The sequence below is a fragment of the Lethenteron reissneri genome, chromosome 30, assembly GCF_015708825.2.
Source record: "Lethenteron reissneri isolate LAM-NWPU_2019-01 chromosome 30, ASM1570882v1, whole genome shotgun sequence".
NCBI lineage: Eukaryota > Metazoa > Chordata > Hyperoartia > Petromyzontiformes > Petromyzontidae > Lethenteron > Lethenteron reissneri.
The window spans coordinates 15,523,993-15,534,557 of NC_083808.1; positions in this window are offsets into that span (position 1 = coordinate 15,523,993).

A 10,565-nucleotide genomic window follows, 5' to 3' on the forward strand; every position below is an offset into this window, starting at 1 on the left:
CGCAGGCGATGTGAATCAATACCACGAAGGGGATAAAATGTTCAAAATTATGTTTTTTGAATCCTTGAGCCCAGAGATTACAGAAAGGGTAAGAATGGTTTTGAATCCAGAAACCGCATCCTTACGCCGCATAGAGAGCAAGGCGTACATGGCATGGTTATACAGAGCTAAGAATCATAATTCGGATCCAGAACACAGGGAGAGGGATAAGGAACCCAGCCTCTCAGAGAGGAATAAAAATCACCGAGCAGTCCCACCATGCAGGGAGCAGCAAAAACGCACGCACACATGGCAAAATAACCCAGAGAGAGGTTGGCACGAGAATGAGAGCGGCACAAAGCCGAACATTCACGAGAATCGCAGGAGGGGGAGGTTCAGAATAGAACCATACCAACACCCCATGCCCCGACATGCGCAAGGTCAAGATTACCCACAGGGATGGCGAAGTAACAATCCAGGAAAAATTTGGCACCCAAATGGGAAAAACACTGGGCCAAGGGTGCAGGAGAATCGTAGGAGGGAGAGGTTCAGAGCAGAACCATATCAACACCCCATCCCACGACACACGCAAGGTTCAAATTACGCACAGAGATGGCAAGATAACCACCTAGCGGGAAGGTGTTACACATACCGTGGAGGTATGGATGCGAACATTCAGGAGAATCGCAGGATGGGAGGTCAAACACAATCGATCCAATTCCGACCAATTCCTCCACCGGCTATACCAGGAGGGAATAGAGGAATAACACAGAATGCGGTCCAAATGCGTGATGAACCATTCACAGTGATTGAGAGCGGGCAGCCCATACGCGCCACGCACGCTGAGGTTTTGTTAAACCCTGAGCTCATTGGGAAATACCGGCAGGCTGCAAGTGACAGGGCGGGCAAACACGTGGACAGTGCTCCCGTAAATGATGCGCGGATCGAATACAAGGACAGGGTTGCATTGAAGCGTGATCGGACAGTACAAAAACAGACAGCAGGGACACGCCCTGAGGAGCGCAGGCATGAGCCTTTGAATGAAAAATATCCAAGGGAAACCAAAAATTATGTGGATCGGAGTGCTAAAATGGAGACGAATGTCCATGACGTATCGGGAATGGTGTTGAAATCCAACACACTAGTAAAAACAAAGAGGGCAACATTACGAGGGACAGAATTAAATCGACACACTGACTCGGCAAATGTGCATGTAATCGCAGAGAGAGCGAATGCCTCGAACCAAGTGTCAAAGTGGGTCGTGTGTGCGAATTCTGGTTATGTGCAGCACAATTTTCACCACACACTCCCACGACGCGAGAGAGTGAGAGAGGAAACTACAAAAACGAACCCGAAAACCGTGATCGAATTATCAAAGTGATAAGTGGTAAACGAGGCAACATGAGGAAGGTAACGCATAAATGCGTTCGAAACCGCTACCTAGCGTTTCCCAGGATTTAACAAAAACAAAAATGAATATTCGTCGGAGTTATGATGTATCAGAACCGATGTAACGCAATATCGATGTTTAACGTTTGTTTAATTTTCTTTGCTCAATTCAAATGTAACCATGTTAAGTTGTGACACGTACGCGCGCGTTGTAAGGAATAGCAGCAAAACTTGAGGACAATCGATGGTTCATGATGGAAGAAGGGTATACATTTTTTTTAAAAATAACCCGTGGCCATTTGACCACTGGTCATTTTTAAAAGGGCGGAATGTTGTATCCTAACCCTTCTTCCATAATTGAGATTAATAATATTTGATGATTTTTATATATTATCTTTTTACTTGTTTTTTTAATGAGTGAAACACACCAAAGCGCACCAAACTGCAAAACACCAGGTGTTGTTAAGTAATGAACGAGAGGAGGGCTAGGATAACAGAATTGCAACCTTGCTTCAAGGCAAAGGCAGTGAAAGGAAGCAGAGGGCCTTTGTCTAAGTCATAACCACAGAAAGCCAGGAATCATCACTGATTGTGTGTTAGGGATTCCGAGCTAATTAGAACACGTGCACACAGAAAGGGAGGTAGAAGCACGCCTTGTTCTCCTGCAGCTGAGGAAACAAAGATAAACCCAAGAAGGCCTTGAACAACGGCCAGCTGGACGGCAACAACAACGGCGAGCAGAGAGAGGGTGGGGCAAAGACTGCGGGGCTATGGAATGCAACTTCGTGTCAGTAAGCTCTGACAAACAAGTTAAGTTAAAGACATCACAATACATAATATCGCATATAACATCAATGTTAACGCTATTCACCGTAAACTATATTCCGCTTATATAACCATGCAGGCACCAAGGAATACGAATTCCTAGGATCAAGAAACTTACCCCTTAACCTAAGATATCGGAAATAAATTAATAGTAATAAGTATATGCATGAAAAGACAAAGTAAAACTTATGGAAAAGCCAGGATAACGGGATGAATCACCACCAGGTCGAATATGAATACATAATAAAAAAAAACGATGTTAAACCCAGGGTCGGAGAGAAAGGGAGATCCCGGCCGTCTTTGTATCCCCGCAGCGCGGGATAGGAGTGTGTATACGCTCGGGGAAACACCCCCACTTGAGTCAAGCACCACGATGGGAAACGACAGACCTTAGGTTACATACAGAATCATAACTGTGAAATAGTAAGGGACAAATGTTAACTTAAAACTTTTAACCATTTCTTTGTGCGCCGGGTCGGAGAGAGCGTTGCCCCTCCCTCCAGGTGGTGCGAACAAAGACGCCTATGACATTTGTAACGTCTGTGTTTTGGGTTCATGAAGAAGGCCAGACAAGAGATAATATTGCACCCAGACAGAGAGACGACCTCGAGGCAATTTGTAACATCTGATTGTTTGCTCGTGGGTTCATGGAGGGAGTGGGACAACGGAATACCGTGAGTAATGCACACAAGGACATACGGACGTACGGACACACACATGGACACACCTGCCTACGGACAGATCCTGACACAGCAAAAATCGGAAAGAAGCCCCGCCTTGTGGGCGGGATCCAGGGGGATTTTTCGGCATAAAGTAAAGGATCCTGAGCATTGGAAATCAGTGCGACGGGAGGGTCGACTCAGGAACGAGTGCGACCAGAGTGGGTCCACTCAGGAGTGCGACCAGCGGGTCCACTCAGGAGTGCGACGAGAGGGTCGACTCAGGAGCGAGGGCGACCAGCGGGTCGACCCAGGAGCGAGCTCGACCGGGAGGGTCGACTCAGGAGCGAGCTGCGACCAGCGGGCCGGCTCGACTCATCTTCAGCTCGACTCATCTTCAGCTCGTCAACCTCTGCCGAATCGGGGGTCTCTGCTGCCACCGGAGTGGTGAGCATCGCGGTTCGACGACAACCCAGAGCTGCACGCTACGAGCGAGTTGTGGGCGCCACCTACCGACCGGGTTCCGAACTGCGACAGCGTATCAACAGCCATCCGAACCAGTTCGCCACGGTGACAGGGGGTCGACTGATACGTATGACGCGCACCGCCCCCTCACCACACGACCACCAGGCGTCTGTTTGACCTAAAGAATCGACTCCGAACACTGACTATTCAAGACAACTCTTACCACTCAAAAACACTCGAACCCATAAGCCATCCGTGGCTGGAAAGCATCACAACGAGACCGAGTGATGGCCCTCCGTCGTTTATAAGAGTATTCTTAATTTTTATCTTTAATATTTAGTGGGCTGTACTCTTAATCGCATAATTCCCAACAGATCCATCAATACGAACTGATTCTTGGCACCTCCTTCCGCCGAGCCACGCTCACGTGGGGAGTGGTGGCCCACCGGATCCTTATCAGGTGATCTGGTCCCCAATTAGTAAACTTGGTATAAGATAACGAGCTTCGGAAAAGGAGCACCGTCGCAGGCCCTTACTCCGAGCCGTTCTGTTGTCAGATAACCTGCCGATGTATCTGTTGAGATTGGTGCCTTTAAGAATAATAACTGTTTTTGATTGTGTTTTTTTTATCGCCGTATAATCTTTCAAGTATCTTTCAGTCATAATCGCCGCACGTACTCGCATCCTCTACAGAATATTCAACTGTCCCGTGACCCAAGGTGTTAACAACGTGATAAGGGTTGCGTATGGTCAATAAGGAGTGTGGTACTGCGTGAACAATATTGAGTATAATCATTCATTAGCGTTAAGATTTTCTTAGCATAGTATTTGCATATTTCAACGACTCTCTCTCTCACTAACAACCATCGCGTTATGAACAATATTGAGTATAATCATTCATTAACATTAAGGTTTTCTTAGCATAGTATTTGCGTGTTTTAACGACTCTCTCTCTCCCTAACAACCATCGCGTTATGCGGGATCCATGTGCAGTTGTCAAAGTGAAATCAGACAATCGTTGATGATACTGTATTGATGCCGTGTTGACGTTCCGGGATTGAGAGTTCGCATATTATATCATAGTTAAGGTTGAATTAGTAATAAATTGATTAATACAGAAGTGGTTGTGTGATTCTTTCCTGAAATCTATGCATAAGATCTGCTTCTGCGTTGAGATTTGAACTTGGTGACCTTAATAAACACACTAATACATACTCAGTAAATGTTAAAGCGATAACGGGGTGAACCGGGGACCTAAAAATATAACCACGAATAAAAACTCTGGGAATGTTAAAGCGAGAATGAGACGAACCTAGACAACGATGCCGAGTTAATCTAAGTTAATCTTGCATACTTACACCACACCTGCATAACTGCATACGATTAATTGCCTTATTCCGATCGATAACCCACCCTTGTCACCGAGGCGGGGTCTGGTTATCATAACGACTTGTATTATCATAATTACACCCACTCGCATAATTAATCCGATTACCTCTCGAATTGGCATAATTAAAATGTGCGTAATTACATAAATTAACATATTTCCGGATAATTACACATTTGGCCAGATTTCATTTAATAATTATTATTTTAACTGAATATTCATAACACACAGGTACAACATAATAATTTCACCCACGCACGCATAAAACATAACAAATTTTCTTAACCCAACATATACAACAACTCACCACACTGCAGGTCAAAACAACACACTCACCACACTGCAGGTTACAACAACACTCACCCACTCACTCACCGCACTGCAGGTTACAACACTCACCCACTCACTCACCACACTGCAGGTCACAACAACAACTCACCCACCCACTCACCACACTGCAGATTACAACAACACTCACTCACCACACTGCAGGTCACAACAACACACTCATTCGCCACACTGCAGGTTACAACAACACTCACCCACTCACTCACCACACTGCAGGTCACAACAACACTCACCCACTCACCACGCTGCAGGTCACAACAACACTCACCCACCCACTCACCACACTGCAGGTTACAACAACACTCACCCACCCACTCACCACACTGCAGGTCACAACAACACTCACCCACTCACTCACCACACTGCAGGTCACAACAACACTCATCCACCCATTCACCGCACTGCAGGTCACAACAACACTCACCCACCCACTCAACACACTGCAGGTTACAACAACACTCACCCACTCACTCACCACACTGCAGGTTACAACAACACTCACCAACCCACTCACCACACTGCAGGTCACAACAACACTCACCCACCCACTCACCACACTGCAGGCCACAACAACACACCCACTCGCCACACTGCAGGTTACAACAACACTCACCCACTCATTCACCACACTGCAGGTCACAACAACACTCACCTACCCACTCAACCACACTGCAGGCCACAACAACACACCCACTCGCCACACTGCAGGTTACAACAACACTCACCCACTCACTCACCACACTGCAGGTCACAACAACACTCACCCACCCATTCACCGCACTGCAGGTCACAACAACACTCACCCACTCACTCACCACACTGCAGGTTACAACAACACTCACCAACCCACTCACCACACTGCAGGTCACAACAACACTCACCCACCCACTCACCACACTGCAGGCCACAACAACACACCCACTCGCCACACTGCAGGTTACAACAACACTCACCCACTCATTCACCAAACTGCAGGTCACAACAACACTCACCTACCCACTCAACCACACTGCAGGCCACAACAACACACCCACTCGCCACACTGCAGGTTACAACAACACTCACCCACTCACTCACCACACTGCAGGTCACAACAACACTCACCCACCCACTCACCACACTGCAGGTTACAACAACACTCACCCACTCACTCACCACACTGCAGGTCACAACAACACTCACCCACTCACTCACCACACTGCAGGTCACAACAACACTCACCCACCCACTCACCACACTGCAGGTTACAACAACACTCACCCACCCATTCACCACACTGCAGGTCACAACAACACTCACCCACCCACTCACCACACTGCAGGTCACAACAACACTCACCCACCCACTCACCACACTGCAGGTCACAACAACACTCACCCACCCACTCACCACACTGCAGGTTACAACAACACTCACCCACCCACTCACCACACTGCAGGTCACAACAACACTCACCCACCCAGTCACCGCACTGCAGGTCACAACAACACTCACCCACCCACTCACCACACTGCAGGTTACAACAACACTCACCCACTCACTCACCACACTGCAGGTCACAACAACACTCACCCACCCACTCACCACACTGCAGGTTACAACAACACTCACCCACTCACTCACCACACTGCAGGTCACAACAACACTCACCCACTCACTCACCACACTGTAGGTTACAACAACACTCACCCACCCACTCACCGCACTGCAGGTCACAACAACACATCCACTCACCACACTGCAGGTTACAACAACACACCCACTCACTCACCACACTGCAGGTCACAACAACACATCCACTCACCACACTGCAGGTTACAACAACACTCACCCACCCTCTTCTTGGTTCTTTCGGTAAAGTCACGTAGAAGGGAAGTAATAAAATAATAAAAATAAAACATAATAAAATAAAATAATTCTCACGACGTTTCGGCTACAACGCAAGCAGCCGTCTTCATGTGAAGAATGAGACACTGCCAAGCTAGGAGCTTATATATAAGCTGAGTTGGAGGTGGAAGAAGAAGAGAGCCTTAACAAAAGAATGTGCATATCAAGAGGAATTTAGCATATTCATGGAAAATGCGTAGGAGGTGGGCGGGGGGGTTTCAAAGTCATATTATGCCCATGCATTATGCAGGATCAGCAGCACCAAAGGGAGAGGGGGGTAGCATTAACAAATGGAGGGCATGTTAATAATATGTAGAAGCAATGAAACATGTGAATGGGAGAACGGTGGCAGGAGACCCGCAGCGGAGCAAATAATGCATTCCCTGTGGAGAACACAAGATGCAAAGTTAATGCCAGTGAGTGGACTGCGGTCTGAAAGTCAACATAAACGTGAGCAACAATCAGTTAAGATCCTAAGTGGTTTATTACGTCCTTCCAATGATTGCTGAGCCAGAATCCATCTTCTCGGTTGAAATTGTCTCTGTGTTTGTATATGTGGATCGCCTCATGAACGAATCTCTCATGGTAGCCAGATGGCTTGCAGAGAACCTCTGTCTTGGAGAAGTCAATGTCATGTGAGCCCACTGAATTGTAACAGTGATCTGCCACGGCTGAGGTGTTGTCCTACCGTGTTTCAGGTCTGCTTTATGTTCACGGATGCGATCCGAGACATGTCGTTTGGTTTCTCCAATGTAACTGCTACCACAGAGGCAACTTAGTTTGTAGACGCCAGGGTACTGTATGTCTGGAACCACGTCTTTTACAGACGGGACCAGATCACGGATTTTATGTACTGTGTTGAATCGTACCTGAATCTTGTGTTTAATCAGGATTTTGGAGATCTTTTTTTTTGTGACCCCAGCAATGTAGGGTAAGGTGATGGTTTTGAAAGGCTCCTCAGCAGGATCCTTCTTGACGGTTGGAGTGATGGCCTTGCGGATTGTGTAGTCGGAGTAACCATTAGCCTTAAGAGCTTGGCGTACGTGTTTGAGTTCACTGGCAATGTGTTCCTGGTCGGAGATGCATTGGGCTCTATGGTATAGAGTCTTGATGAGGGAGTTCTTCTGGGATGGATGGTGGTGGGAATCCGGTTTTAGGTAGGCATCCTTATGGGTGGCTTTCCTGTAGACAGAATGGCTCATTGAACCATCAGGTCTCCTTTTAATTAGGACATCCAAAAAGGGTAGCTTGCCATCTTTTTCGACTTCCATGGTGAATCTGATGGCTGGGTGTATGGAATTGATGTGGTCGAGAAATTGGTCTAGAGCAGGCCGGCCATGTGGCCAGATGATAAAAGTGTCATCTACGTACCTCTTCCATAAGGTCGGGTGTAGAACACATTGCCAGTGAACTCAAACACGTACGCCAAGCTCTTAAGGCTAATGGTTACTCCGACTACACAATCCGCAAGGCCATCACTCCAACCGTCAAGAAGGATCCTGCTGAGGAGCCTTTCAAAACCATCACCTTACCCTACATTGCTGGGGTCACAAAAAAAAAAGATCTCCAAAATCCTGATTAAACACAAGATTCAGGTACGATTCAACACAGTACATAAAATCCGTGATCTGGTCCCGTCTATAAAAGACGTGGTTCCAGACATACAGTACCCTGGCGTCTACAAACTAAGTTGCCTCTGTGGTAGCAGTTACATTGGAGAAACCAAACGACATGTCTCGGATCGCATCCGTGAACATAAAGCAGACCTGAAACACGGTAGGACAACACCTCAGCCGTGGCAGATCACTGTTACAATTCAGTGGGCTCACATGACATTGACTTCTCCAAGACAGAGGTTCTCTGCAAGCCATCTGGCTACCATGAGAGATTCGTTCATGAGGCGATCCACATATACAAACACAGAGACAATTTCAACCGAGAAAATGGATTCTGGCTCAGCAATCATTGGAAGGACGTAATAAACCACTTCGGATCTTAACTGATTGTTGTTCACGTTTATGGTGACTTTCAGACCGCAGTCCACTCACTGGCATTAACTTTGTATCTTGTGTTCTCCACAGGGAATGCATTATTTGCTCCGCTGCGGGTCTCCTTGCCACCGTTCTCCCATTCACATGTTTCATTGCTTCTACATATTATTAACATGCTCTCCCTTTGTTAATGCTACCCCCCCCTCCCTTTGGTACTGCTGATCCTGCATAATGCATGGGCATAATATGACTTTGAAACCCCCCCGCCCACCTCCTACGTATTTTCCATGAATATGCTAAATTCCTCTTGATATGCACATTCTTTTGTTAAGGCTCTCTTCTTCTTCCACCTCCAACTCAGCTTATATATAAGCTCCTAGCTTGGCAGTGTCTCATTCTTCACCTGAAGACGGCTGCTTGCGTTGTAGCCGAAACGTCGTGAGAATTATTTGATTTTATTATGTTTTATTTTTATTATTTTATTACTTCCCTTCTACTTGACTTTACCGAAAGAACCAAGAAGATGAATCCCTGCAGTCACGAAAGCTTTAAATCGAAACTCACCCACCCACTCACCGCACTTCAGGTTACAACAACACACCCACTCACCACACTGCAGGTTACAACAACACACCCACTCACTCACCACACTGCAGGTCACAACAACACATCCACTCACCACACTGCAGGTTACAACAACACTCACCCACCCACTCACCGCACTGCAGGTTACAACAACACTCACCCACTCACTCACCACACTGCAGGTTACAACAACACACTGCAGGTTACAACAACACACCCACTCACTCACCACACTGCAGGTCACAACAACACACTCACTCACCACACTGCAGGTTACAACAACACTCACCCACTCACTAACCACACTGCAGGTCACAACAACACTCACCCACCCACTCACTCACCGCACTGCAAGTCACAACAACACTCATCCACCCACTCACCACACTGCAGGTTACAACAACACTCACTCACCGCACTGCAGGTTGCAACAACACTCACCCACCCACTCACCACACTGCAGGTCACAACAACACTCACCCACCCACTCATCACACTGTAGGTCACAACAACACTCACCCACCCACTCACCACACTGCAGGTCACAATAACACTCACCCACTCACTCACCACACTGCAGGTTACAACAACACTCACCCACCCACTCACCACACTGCAGGTCACAACAACACTCACCCACCCACTCACCACACTGTAGGTTACAACAACACTCACCCACCCACTCACCACACTGCAGGTCATAACAACACTCACCCACCCACTCATCACACTGTAGGTCACAACAACACTCACCCACCCACTCACCACACTGCAGGTCACAACAACACTCACCCACTCACTCACCACACTGCAGGTTACAACAACACTCACCCACCCACTCACCACACTGCAGGTCACAACAACACTCACCCACCCACTCACCGCACTTCAGGTTACAACAACACTCACCCACCCACTCACCGCACTGCAGGTTACAACAACACGACTCACCCACTCACCACACTGCAGGTCACAACAACACTCACCCACTCACAACACCGCAGGTCACAACAACACTCACCCACTCACTCACCACACTGCAGGTTACAA